The sequence below is a fragment of the Marmota flaviventris genome, chromosome 7 (genome assembly GCF_047511675.1).
Source record: "Marmota flaviventris isolate mMarFla1 chromosome 7, mMarFla1.hap1, whole genome shotgun sequence".
NCBI lineage: Eukaryota > Metazoa > Chordata > Mammalia > Rodentia > Sciuridae > Marmota > Marmota flaviventris.
This window is the reverse complement of record NC_092504.1, coordinates 128,332,447-128,346,571: the sequence shown is the minus strand read 5'-3', so window position 1 is coordinate 128,346,571 and position 14,125 is coordinate 128,332,447. Positions and strand designations below refer to the sequence as shown.

Below are 14,125 nucleotides of genomic sequence, written 5' to 3'. Positions count from 1 at the left end.
AACTACACTTTTTAAACTACCTTACATCAACTCCTATTGATATTTCAGAAGGAAAACTAAGAAATAGCACACAAACCTCTACACACACACACACACACACACACACACACACACACACAGACTCTTTACAAAAGCAAAGTTTGCAACATGCTATAATTAAGCTCACATTCTGACAGTAAAAACACAAAGTTTTATTCTAAATATAGAGGAAGACTCCGCATTGTGCAACCACTCTGATTGTTGTTTTTTTAACATTAGTCATTGATACAGCAGTGTTGCCTTTGCATAAGAAAATGAGTCTTTCTGAAAAATACGCTTACAGTAGACATGAAAATTGTACTGCTTTATTTCTTCATTTTGCATGGAGATTTTTCTTCAAATCTCTGGGACACTGGATCCCTGCCTCCTCCTCTTCATGGCTCTAAACCATTTTGTTTAAATGGCATTTTCCTTCTTGCTGTCAAGGTTGAAGAGTGCTGCTGACTACGCTTACATGGACGGCTATCTGTAGCCTAGTTTCTAGACCTCAGCGTTCTACGAGGGCCGACCCCAGCCTCCTCCTGAGATGATGTTTGTACATGGAAGACAAGCTACACACTCTAAAATAGTGGCATGAAAATTACATTTCCCAGATATCAGATTGGACTCAGCACTACTTAATAGAAGAATTATTTACCTGAGCCCAGCTCAACCCACGCCCACAAAGCACTTAAAGTCCTTAGTGCAAAGTAAGGCTGATTGTAACTTATGGAACATAAAGAAAGTCCTTAGAGAGTGGCTGTTAAGAGTTTGGGCTTTTGTATTCCTGCCACCTGGAATCTACCATGGGCCAGCTACCTGGACCAAGTTAACTTCTCCAAGCCACAATGTCCTCAAATGGAAAATAATGATGATTATGGGTATGCAACTTGGTTGGATTATTTTCAAGATGACATGTGATGGTACATATAAAAGAGTTAAAATAGTGCCTTGGACACGGAAGAACTCAAACATAACTAGCACTATTTTTAAATTAGGATTTTTACAAGAATAAAAGCTTCTGCTTTGCACCAAATATCAAACAGAGGTACACCAAACAAGCCCCATGGAGAAAACCCCCAACAATTTACAAAGGGAAATTAGGTATATAGGAAGCAAACCCACTCCCAGACACCCCTGCTGCTCTACCCCTGTGCTTCATTTGACTGTTAAGAACAATTGCTGGGCCTTTCGAGAAAATATTTCAGCTTTCAAATAACTGCTTCAGAATGGACTAAAAACTATATTTAACTGCCTCTCGGGCAATTAGACCATGACCATCACCACATCTGCTATTTGCTCATCAGGAAACTGCTTCCAAGACATTTAACATTCATAGGTGTATTAGCTCATTATTAATACCCTAGAAATCCTCCATGACGCTATGAACTATGGTGTAGAAATTGAGGCCAGGAAGCTCCATCTTGGTTTCAGTTCATCTAGAGGACTATGAATGGAACTTCCCAAAGGAGGTTCAAACAGTGGTCTCAAACATGGACTGAATTACAGCAAAGCTCCAGCAGAAAGACTGCTTCTAGAAACTTTTCTTCAGGGGCTGGGATTGTGGCTCAGTGGTAGAGCTCTTGCCTAGCATGTGGGAGGCACTGGGTTTGATTCTCAGCACCACATAAAAAGAAATAAATTAAATAAAGGTTTACAAAATACAATAACATTATTAAACAAAAACAAAAAAAAAAGAAGGAAACTTTTCTTCCTCCATCTCAGCTCTCACTCAGATTTGATCTGTGCACATTTCCAGGAAGGAATCATGATAGCAAACACTTAGGTGGCACTAATTAGGTACAGACACATATATATTAATACAATGGATCCTCACAAGATCCCCAGGAGGTAGAAACAGGTAGATATCATTGCCATCATATATGTGAGGAAACTGAGGCACTGGAGATAAAATAATGCAGGAGTAGCACCAGGGCTGGGATTTGAAAGCAGACAGCCCACCCCAGGGTTAACACTTCCATACAGCCATACCACCTCTACGTCTCACTAGCATGCCTCTGAGAGTTCAGGGGGTGGTGGTGGAAATCAGTGATTCCCACTCTCACTCTCTCATTCACTATACCATTTTTGTGACACTGAGGTAAAGAAGACTCTTTCCAACGAATGTCTCCTGGAACAGAGATTATGCCATGTCACACTACCAGCATGTCGTCGAGACAACCTGGCTTTTATTCTAAAGACATTCCCATCATGGGATCTATGGAAACCTGAATATAATGTTCTATTTTCAATTTACAAATAAGATTAATTTACACGAAATTTATCCACCTATGGAGCCTAAAGACAGCAATGTTATCTTGAAATCATTGGGATGAGATTGTCAGCTGCTCGAGGAGTCAGGAATATATCTTCAGTTTCCCCGAATTCCCCTATGTAATGGTTAATTTTATGTGTCCTATTGGCTGGGCTATGGGGCCCAGCTGTTTGGTCAAATGTCAGTGTAGATGTTGCTGTGGGAGTTATTTTTTAGACATGATTAACATTTACATGGGCAGATGTTGAGGACAACAGATTTCCCCCCATACTGTGGGTGGGTCTCATCTCACCTAGGCAGGTAAAGGTCCTAAGACTGAGGTACCCAAGAGGCATCTTTCTGCCTTAAGACTACATCACAGAAAACTCACCTGTACTTCATGCCTGAACATGTTGGCCTCAAGACTGCAACAGTCATGGTCATCGTTTTTATTTGTTTGTTTTGTTTTTGGTACTGGGGTTTGAACCCAGAAGTGCTTACCCACTGAGCCACATCCCCAGTCTTTTTTTTTTTTTCTTTCTGAGATAGGGTCTCATTAAGTTGCTCAGGGCCTCATTAAGTTGCTAAGGCTGACTTTGAACTTGCAATCCTCCTGCCTCAGCCTCTTGAGCCACTGGGATTACAGATGTGCGCCACTGTGCTAGGCATACATTCATGACTATTAGAACCTCCAATTTCCACTCACCGGCCCTCATCCCCAATAAGCCAAATTCCTTAAGCTCTCACCCCACATCTCTCTCTATTTCTTTCTCTCCCCACCCCCAAATTGATGGTAAGTAGGTAGATTCCGGATGGCAAGAATATAAAAGCGGAAGCACTTTATGGTCACCTTCTAATATTCTTTAATTCCCATAAATTAAAATTAGCCCGACTTTTTGCTGGGGACTTATAGGTGCTTTGCAAGGTATGGGATGAGCTGGTCTCAGATGTGTAACTCTTTTATTAAGTAGTACTGAGTCCAGTCCAATGTGGTGTGTGTGTGTGTGTGTGTGTGTGTGTGTGTGTGTGTTTGTGTGTTTATACACAAAGCAGACAACCTTCTGGAGCAGGAAGGCTCACTCTCCTGGTTCAGTGGGTGGATTCTAATCCACTCCCACTCTGCGAATGACTGTGACATGACAGGTTGTAACGACATGCACCCTGGTGTATACATGTCCCCAAACGGGGCTCCAGAGAGCCCAGGCCACCCTGCTTGGAGGGATCCAGCCCAGTTCTGCTCTGTAGATGGGCAGTTCCCCCCAGTCCAGGCTTTCTGTGTCCCTCAGAACCAGCCTGAAGGATGTGAGGAGGCAGCTCAGTTTACAGATGGCACTTGGTGACCTTTTCCTCCAGGACAATCTTGCTGCCCTAATGGCTTCCAACCTCCCTGCATGGGGCTCAGTGGGGCTCAGTGGTTCCAGTCCCATCTTGCTTGCTCAAGCCCCACCCATTTCAGCTTCTGGAGTTCTTCTCTCTGTTGCAGCCCCCAAAGACCCAGTAATATACCAATGTTTGTTTTCTTAAGACATCCCCAGGCATGGTGGCACACACATGCCTGTAATCCCAGTGGCTCAGGAGGCTGAGGCAGAAGGGTCGTGAGTTCAAAGCCAGCCTCAGCAAATTAGCAAGGCCCTAAGCAACTCAACCCTGTCTCAAAATTTTAAAAAAAAATAGATAAACAAATAAGTAAATAAAATAAAAAGGGATGGGGTTGTGGCTAAGGGGTTAATTGCCCCTGGGTTCAATCCCCAGTCCAAAAAAAAAAAAGCCTCAACAAGCCAAACCTCCATCTCTTTTTCCTTTCCTTCCACTTTCTCCTCATCCTACCCAAACCGCAAAGCCTCATGCTTTGCAAAGGGCTTGTGCTGGGAGCAAGGGAGATGTCACACCAAGAAAATCCCCCAATGCCCGGAGCTGTTCTCCCTGTGGCTTCTCCAGTAGCAGGCAAGCTGCCTCCAGTGTTTACAGTCAGCAATTCTGAATGTGCTGACATGGATAACGGTGACCACAGAGTCAATTCAAACCAGCAAGGACAAGCAGACAGCTGCGGAAATGCTTCCCGAGGCCCCAGCGAGGACCCAGCGTGGCCAGTTGGGGCTGGATGGCAGGAGCAGAGGCAGCCTCCCCTCCGCTCCCCTCCAACTCGGTCTCCACACTTCTATTTCGGGGGCTGACGCACGCAGGGCTGTGGAGGAGGGAGCCGTTCCCGGGGAGACTAGGTTTCCCTCCCTGCTGCTGGTTCATGGAGAGGAGGGAGGAAGGGGTCAGGCTGCCACTTCCCAAGCAGCTTTGAGAACTTCTCCCTGGCCAGCATTTCACTTAGCAAAAGTTCTTTATGTTGCTGATTTGTGTTTGTTCTTTTTTTTTTTCTTTTTTCCTCCAGTAGCAAAGGAAACTTTTGTAAGCAAAAACGGGTGCCAGAAAATGTCTGGGTAGCAGGCCTAGCATTAAAAGGGGGAGGGGAGAGAGAGAGAATCCATTAAATGAAAGCTTGAAGAGGACTATTATAATATGGCTATCATGTTTGATAGGCAGACTGGGATTTGCGAATTCTGGAATCTCTCTAATCTGAGCCCTGTTGGGGTTAGATAATAGCAAAGTCATTTAGTTTAAGGTGGTTCAAGAAAAGAAGTGATCAGGTAGGCACAGACCAGTTCAGGGACCTGGGCTCACACACGAGCGGAGACAAAAGCTCCACGGGTTCTTTGGATTTTTGTCTAAAGTGATGCTTTTCCAAGTTTACAGACCACAACTGTGGTCTAAAAATCCCTACCAACCTCCTACTGTCTTCTCCTGTGCCAAGAGGAAAACAAAATTTCACTCCCTGTAATTGAAAGAAAACCAGGTACATTTGGGAATGACATCTGTGGCAGAAATGGCTAGCTCCTCACCAGAGACATGTGCACCCTTCCAACTATGTGGATTCGACCTTGGTAAGTGGACATGCACTTAACTCTTAACGTGGACTTAACTCTTCCAAAAAAAAAAATGTGGACAGATACAACATGCACCATTTCCAGGCTTGGTCCATAAAAACCTCCAGCAACGCTGCAAGGCTCTTCCAGGCTCTCTCTTTTCCCATCCACTAACTGGAGGACAAAGATCCCAAGATCCATCAAGGAGCTACCAGAGGAAGGAACTGCCACCGGCTCCCAGTGGGCCATTGCATGAGAGGGAGGTAAACCACTGGGCATCTCGGCACTTCTCCTTCACCAAAGTTACAAACTGTACAAAATCAGTAAGTGGTGTCAGAGGGAAATGATCAATTAGACACAATGTCATAGGCATTAAATAGGATGTGTTACCATTTAAATTTTCTAAAAAAGCATTTGTCCACTTACATGTTTATATGTGCTTAAGTTGACATGGAGAAGAAAATGGTACTCCCAGTGGCCCGTGGGGAAGAAAACTGGGACACAGGAAGAGAGATAGGAGAGACACTTCTCTTTTCTAGCCTTTTGAATTCATTCTATGCGCATGTATTACCTACTCAAAAGTTACAAGAAAAAAGACGAATTCCGAAAGGATCCAGATTTCAGACCTCCAGGAGAATATTTTCACACATTATTCATCCCCAGGGCCTATTTTAAAACCAAAGGTACAAAGTGTTGACATTTAAAAATACATAAAATTGTTCATTTCTAGAAAACTCAAGGGATGGGAAGAAGTGTCAGGTATGCCTACAGCACCTCTGAATTTTTGGGGTGAACGTTCTCATCCCTCCAGGGGTGGCGGGTGACTGCTGGACAGGGCTGTTCCTAAATGTGTGCCCTGAGAGTCCCTGCAGAGCTTGGGAAAAGGAAGATTCCCTGCACCTTTCTTGGAAATGCTGATTCAGCAGTTGTAAAGGGAGGCCTGAGAAACTACACCATTAACAAGTCTCTTAGGCTGGGGCACACTTGAGGAACCCCATTATCATCTGTCCACCTGTGTCACCTGCCACCCCAGATGAATCGCTTCACTCTCCCAATTCATATCCCTGGAACACAATGACATTTATGACTTTTGAAACCCAAAGGATCTGCTGAGACTCTGGCAATGCCTGGGGAAGCCGCAAGGTCCCCTACAGAACCATGTCATAGATCAGCGTCAGTTATGATCATCATTGCCACTGTGAGCAACTGCATTTTGGATTGCTATTTTATGTTTTAAAATTCACTTTATGAAAAAGCACTTCATTTACAAAAGACAAGGGGAGTGGACAGCACGTCTGTGCTCCTATGGAGGCTTTTATGAAAATTTCTGCTGTGTTGAGTAGGGTGCTCCCACTGGCGGAGCCTCTGCTTTTGACAAGTACATCTGTTTCCAGAACCGGAGAGCAGGGCAATACCCATAGGGAAAGTGCTGCGTGGGAGCCTAGTGGCTAGAGCCCAGGGCAGCCCCAACACAAGAATCCCATCAGTAACTGGTCGGTGGCAGATCACTTTAAGGAATGGGGTTGGATGCAAGAGATACACTTTGCATTAGAAGTGTCCTGAGGAGTCCAGGCTGGCCCTGAACCATTTTACCTTTTGCCTCGCTTGTGGGCCCACCTATATCTGAATATGCTAAGATCTTTCAGACCAAAAGGACACCCAAACCTAACTTCTCTACGTAACTAGTCCATAGACTAGGCAAGCATATTACTAGTACAGAGTTACAACCCTGACTCTTAGTTTTCTTCTGAGATAGGGTATCGCTAAATTGCTAAGACTGGCCTTGAACTTATGATCCTCCTGTCTCAGCCTCAGGAGTTGCTGGGATTACAGGCATGTGCCAGCTCAGAGGTCCTTGAATGGTGTCTTGAAATATGCCAGCCATAACACCTGTGACACAGGGATTTCTGGGGCTCATCACAGCTGGCTGCTTTGTGAGTATCATGGGAAAACTTCCAGGCTCTCATGGAGTTAGATGGGGGCCAAGTCACCAGTTCAGGTATGAGTGGAGAAAGAACTGACATGAGTTCACCCCATTCTTTTTTCCTGCAGCAGCAGACCTGGGGGTCACATGACACGGCAGTGATAACACGGTGGAGCTTGGGTCAGCTTGGGTCCCTGAGAGACTAGGTGGAGCAGAGCCTCCATAATCTCCTCCCACCAACCTGAGCTGGAAATGTATCAGGGACATGTGTTGTATAAAGCCAATGGAGCCAAGGGGACACCGGGGAGGGTGGATTTGTTACTGCAGGATAATCTTGCCTTTTCTAATGAATTCAAAGCAACCGGTTTGAAATCTCTGAGCTCCCGTCAGAATACCAGACTTGCTCTCTGTATCACTGGTGGATAATTCACCTTATCCTTCTGAGCCTCAGGTTTTTTTTCACTGTAAAATGGGGATAATGATTTTTGGCATGTCCACCATTCAGAGATTGACAAGGATCCCTTGCAAATCACAACTCAAGGGGCTAAGTGTGACTGCTAATTTGGGGCCAGTTACTTGGACTCACTGCCTTACCGTTCTTCAAAAGCCAAGCAGCCCATTCCAGTGCAAGATCAGGATCGTGAAAAGTCAAATTCTGATCCCGGTTGGAGAATAGCATGTCCCAGGAGTGTCAGGGTAGCTGGGTGGTTCAGAAGCCTCGCTCTGGCAAGCAAACTTAACTATTTGCCTTTGGCATAAAAAGAAAGGAAAAATAGAGGCCCCAATGAAAAGCCTGACACAAAGCCCTTCACTCCTCCCACAGCCTGTCAGAGTGGGGAGGGAGGGAGGCAGCGCCTGGGCATTCCAGACCCTGCCCCTGCACAAAGGAACCGAGGGAGCTGCACACGTGGGGGTGGGGGGCAGTGCAGATCTGTTCCTGTGTAACCCTTGCAGGGAAGCAGGTATCTCCAGAGGAAACAGCAACCGAGGAAAGGGCCCTCTGTTCTGGAGAAACAGAACAAGGAACTGTGTCCCCTGCTATGGCTGTCCAAGAGGCCCAGCATCTAATCCTAAGCCAAGAGAAGGGCTTCCTGACCCCTGAGAATGAGTACTGAGAACACCAATGCACAGACCGATATGCCTCAGGGCCACGTTCACCCAGCTGCTTAGGTTGTCAGATAATAACAGCTGGCTTTTTTCAAACACTTGCAAAATGCCAAGCACTGACATTTTATATATCAAGGAACAGCAAAGCACAGCAAAGTTAAGCAACTTGCTCAAGGTCACACAGCAAGAATTTGGCAGAAACAGAAGTCAGGCCCAGATAACCTAGCTCCAGATGTTTGTGTTCTTTGCTGCTGCCTTTTTTATAAGGGAAGAATAGAAAAAGAGAAGGAAAATATAAGTGGGGGCAATCCGTCACTTGGTACATGCCTTGAAATGGGCTTCAGATGCATAACTCACCTAGAGCTCCTGTCTATTCTAAAGTGATTGGTGTTCTTGCTGCATTTTACAGCTGGAGAAACAGAGACCAAGAGAGGTGGATCAACTTGACCAAAGTCACAAGGCCAAAAAGAAGTAAAGTGGGAACCAAACCCAACCTGCCTCTACTAGAAAGTGGGGAGTTCTATGCCTTGAAAAATAGGCAAAATTTTTGGGGAGAAAGAAAAGTGCATTAAGAAGGCAGTAGAAAGAAAAACCATGCAAGGGACTCAGAAGCCAGCATTTATGGATCCTGAAAAAAATAACATCCAAATACGGGGTAATGCTAATCAATAGAGTTCCCATTATCTAGAGTGCTTTTGGGTACAGAGTTAGAAAGACAGTGAATCAGTGTTTGGACCAGAGAAAAACAGTCCAGCGCATCAGGACAACTTCTTGCATTCAGCAAGAGGAGAGAGGCCATGCATGGAGCCAGCTGCGTGTTCTCTGACTGTCTCTCCATCTTCTCACACGAAGTCATTGTGATCAGACACTTCCATCTCCCAAACTTAGGAATCCTTGTTTTGTTATTGTTATTTTGCATCATGGGCTAATCCACAGCGAGGCTGTTCCCCCAACCTCAAGCTCCGTGGGAGCAATGCAGTCATGACACAGGAGCAGAAGCAGCTCATTAACATACCCGTGACTGACACGGAGGATCATTAATTAGGCATTCCAAGCATAAGTATATATGTATAAATTAGCATCTACTCACCATTTAAACTGTAAGCGATTTTTCATATCTGAATATTAACTATGTTGGAAAATTACTAAGTTTTCCTGAGTGAATTCTACAAACAATCCCCAGCCCTGATAACAGACCCAAAATGTAGACAAAAGGTTCTACGGGCAGAGCCGGACACGGTGGAGGAGTCAAATGGGGTGGTCACTCTCCATGTCTCAGGACCCTCATTTGTTCGCTCTTGTTTGTGTTTCTGGCTACACTACTGGTCAGGAGCTTCCTGGGATTCACTTGCTGAGTATGCTCACATACCACACGGCCACTAATGCGCTAGAGATGCTATGCCATGGTCGAATTCTTTCCTTGTTCATTCATTTCTCCTTTCAATAAATAATTATTGGATGTGGCCCAAGCACCAGAGACAAGGTGGAGGATCGAGATGGCAGAGTCCCTAGCCTCAAGGACTGAAGTGTATATAAAGAGCTAAATGTAAAGTTCACCACGCCAGCTACCAAAGAGTCAAACCACACTCAGAGGAGGGACGGACTTCTCCTGGCAGGGACAGGGTTGGGAATGATTCATGAAGGAGGCAGCATTTAAGTGAGCCGTAAAGGTTGGGTAGGAGATGCGGATCTGGCAAGGGATGAGGCATACCCAGAGAGTCGCCTTGAGAAACCAGAGCCACCTCAACATCTGTCTTTACATCCAGGTCTCAAGTTCCGCTACTACTGCAGCCAACCCAGCTCTGCCCCCAATTTGTCCATGGACCTGAAGTATTTACCCTTCGGGTTGGAAAACTACTAGCACCAGGGCCATAGTGGTCATGGGACTCTGTCACCCTCCACAGGTATGATGGTGCTGCTGACTGCTCTACAGAACTCTGGCTCGCCTTGGATTTTCTTGCAGCAGTCTTGGGGCAACACCAGCATAGCCATCGTTCAACGTTGGCTTTTCCCGTGACCAGCGGCGTGTTCCATTTCTGAAACGTGGTTATACTGGATGAGAGCTGGAATCCTAGGTGATCCGTTAGGTCTGTGCAGAGACTGAATGGAGGAGCCTGGCTTTCAGGACCCTGGACTAGGGTAGAGAGAGCTAAAGCATTTTAACCAAATCTTCTAGATGAAGAAAGGTAGTCAAGTGAGCAGCTTGTCTTGAATCTCCATGCTTCACGGTTCTTGATATCTCCTATAAAAATCAGGCAGCCCACAGATCTGTGTGCTCAGGCAGGGGCCCAGAGAAACGGTCTGTCTTAGCTGTCTTGATTCTGTATCTGTGGGTGCTCCGGCTGTGGGGCTGCTTTGGGCAGATCATCCCCAATTCTCTGCTTCAGTGGGGCACTGACTCTTGAAACACCTCGGGGGGATTCAAGATCTCTCCGCTTCATGCTGGATACTGGTCTATGGCGAATGTACAGCTGCGATGGATGTCAGACTGCAGGTGTGCTCTTGGGACAGAAATCCAAGTAGCCAGCTGTGGTTCTCATGAGGACAAGCCTATTCTGCCTCCATGATTGACAGGCACTGAGATTTCTGAGGCGCTCTGGGCCCTGAAGGGAATGTGCTGCTTACCTACTGTGGAACAATCTGGAAAAGCCCAGGCTCTTACTGAGGAACATACCTTGATGGCCAATCTCTTCCATGTTCCTAGTTACATATAAATCCGTCTCCTATTTGTCGGGTGATTCATGGATAGCAAATATTAATATTCTGTTTTTCCAATGGAAGTAGACCTACCTAAGCCATCAATACCTATGATTAAAATGGTAAGGAAATTCTTGACTTCTACATCACGATAACAATTAATCAATAACAATTAATAACAATCAACTGAAAAACTTTCTATTCCCTACCCTATCCCTGGCATGTAATAAACACAGAGTATTAGAAAGCAGAGAATATCAATTATTTGGAGAGAACCACAGAGAACCCAGAGATTGAGAGGAAAGGAAAGCTCATGGAGGCTCAAGGTCATTCTAAGTAATCCATCGGCAGGGAGAAAGAAATGAACTCAGGTCCTAGAGAAAATGAGGATGTTCATGATCTTCATGAAGGGGACATAGCCTGAATCTGGGAAATACCCAGGGCAAGAAGAATCTGAGCTCATCTCAGTCAAAATCTCCCAAATTTAAGCTGGGCACTGTGGTGCACACCTGTAATCCCAGCAGCTCAGGACTCTGAGGCAGGAGGATTGCAAATTTAAAGCCAGCCTCAGCAACGGTGAGGCCCTAAGCAATTCAGTGAGACCCTGTCTCTAAATAAAATACAAACAGGGCTGGGGATGTAGCTCAGTGGCCGAGTGCCTCTGCATTCAATCCCTGGTACCCCCTCAAAAAAGAAAAAAAATTTCCCAAATTTAATTGCATGGAAGAAAGAACATGAACCACCTCACCCTGTGAGCCCTGCAGAAACATGTCTGCTTTAAGAGATGGCTGGCTTCAGCCAGGGGGTGCGTTTGCCCTCCTCCTCCTCTACTTTCTAAAACTGGACAAAGCCCTTCCCATGGCGGCCTCCTGACAAAAAATGGAGTCCTGGATTTTTACGCCGGAGCTCCTCTGCTACACCGAGCGGAGCTTGGTAAAGCATCACAGAAGGAGATGTTCCGAGGCCAGCCTATGGAGACACGTTCCAATTTAAGCTGTGGAATGAAAATTACAGGGCAGCCACAGAGGCAAGTTTAAAATTAGGACAAACTTCACTTTGGGCCTCTTAAATCTCAAAGAGTTAGGAGACGAGGCAAAGGAAAATGAGAGAGAGAGAGAGAGAGAGAGAGAGAGAGAGAGAGAGACTGCAGCAAGGACTTGAAAAGCAAACCCCCCAGACTTCTGTTCTTTTCCGTGGTCCTCCTGACACCTTAAGCCTTTTGCACATCTGAAAATTAGCAGCAAGAGCCTTCCTAGTCCCCAGCTGTTTCCCAGGAGCTACTGCTGAAGGCACAGCCTGTGGGGAGATTCGGGAAAATCCTGACTGGAAAAGAAGAAAGAAAAAGAAGTGAGAGGAATCACCCCCAGCGCCAGTTCTGTATCTAAGTCCCCATCACTCAGTCCAAGACTAGTCCAGGTGGTTGGTTCTAGAAGCAGCCACAGGTACCCATCAGCCTCAATGTGGACCCAGGAGACGGACCCCCTGGGCCCAATGGAGGCTTCTCAGGGGGGGCCTAAGGCAATAGTTTGGGGGGTCAGGGTAACACAGAAACCATCTCCTCTCATTTGCTCTGCCAACTTATCAGCCATGACCACCCTCTCTGCAGAGCTGGTGTGGGAAAAGAATCTATGCTGTTATTTTCTTCTTGCTGCTGCAAGATCATCTGTTTCTCAAAGTTAGGAAAACACCACCTACATTTCCCTCCTTTGGAGACTATTTTGACTTGGTGCTATGTTTGTAAAGAGTTCTGAAACTCCAGGGAATTCAATGATTCCAAAATAGAGAACAAATTATTCCTACTATTCCACAAAAAGGGGTATGTTTACCTGCACACCATGTGTTTTCAGAAAGCTCAAGGGAAACACACTCAACTCCCAGCAGAAATCCTTTCCTTAGATTATCCTGAAAAAGGTAGTGAATATCTGAATGTGGGAGGCACCACACAAATGCCATCAGGCTTCCAAGGTCCCACAGTGGGCCTGCCAGGGCTTCCCTTTTCAAAGTCATTTGTGCAACTCACTTCCTAGAGGTAGATTGTCTTACATGTGCCTTGGTCTCCAGTCCCACATTCCCAAGAGCTAGAAAGTAGAGGACAATAAAATGACAGAGAAATGGTCACTGTCGCGTGTGACTTCCTCCCTGATGATCTGAGGCACATGAACAAAGCCGGTTAAGGGGAATGCCCACATTTTTCACGTCACTCTGAAAAAGTTTTCAATCCATCGGAAGTAAAATGAGTCCCCAGGTGAAATGAAACTACCTTCCTGATCTAATTCACGGTGTAAATAAGGAGTCAGACATGTTAGCAGAGGGAGGCTTCTCTGAGGTGGTCCTGTTACACCTCCAACTTCCTTGGTCCAGAGTGTGAATGAACCAGCTCATCCTATCATGGTGCCCCTCCAACAGGTGCTGCCTTTTGGGTTACACAGCTCTCTCTGTCAGAGCCATTTCAGTTGACTCAGAGCCCACCTAGTTCCCCACTTTATCCCATTGAAATATCTGGTGCCTGCTGATATGTTCAAACAAATTCACCAGATCTTGATTATGTTCTGGCAATTAAAGCTATTAAGTCAGTAGATAGACAGCAGGTTATTTCATTGCTGTTTGAAAAAGCTAGCTTTCTTTTCACCCCTTTTTTATGTGACAGCACTGTAATTAGCCTTAATCAAATACTATTTGTGTTCACTGCTATAACTTTGCTTCCTTAGCCGGGAATCTAAGAAAAAGGGAATCTAGGAAAAGGAGAAATGCAACTCTGGTCCAAAAGCAAGAAAGCTAGGCATGGGGTGCATGGGGACTCTCTGTATTCTCTGTGCAACTTTTCTTCAAACTTAAAGCTGTTCTAAGAAAAAGGAAAAAAAAGGTTTATTTTTTTGAAAAGCCAGAGGGCTTGAGGTGTAGCTCAGGGGTAGTGCAACCTGCGTTCAATCCCCAGTAGTGCAGGACAAAAAAATCCTAACAAATGCGGAAATAAACTAATCAAGAAGCAACAAAGGGGAAAAAAGAGAGGAATGAGACCAAAAAAATGCCATTTAGTGTGACTTCCACTCTAGCAGCCTCCCATGTAAAAGTAAACTTTGGAAATAGTCAATTAATTCAGAAGATATGTATTTTGTTCCTGAACAGCAGCCATCCATAATTTCCATTTGGAAATTCCAAAAGTTAACTCCCTGGGGAGATCTCAGTGCTTCTTCTTTCCCATGGTAAATT

The 14,125-nt window shown here is 45.4% G+C and overlaps 1 protein-coding gene across 2 annotated transcripts in view; it reads right to left on the bottom strand.

Annotated features, from left to right (window-relative positions):
• The window catches only part of Maml3 (mastermind like transcriptional coactivator 3), a 398,437-nt gene that overhangs the window by 210,341 nt on the left and 173,971 nt on the right, over window positions 1-14,125 (bottom strand). The window lies entirely within an intron of this gene.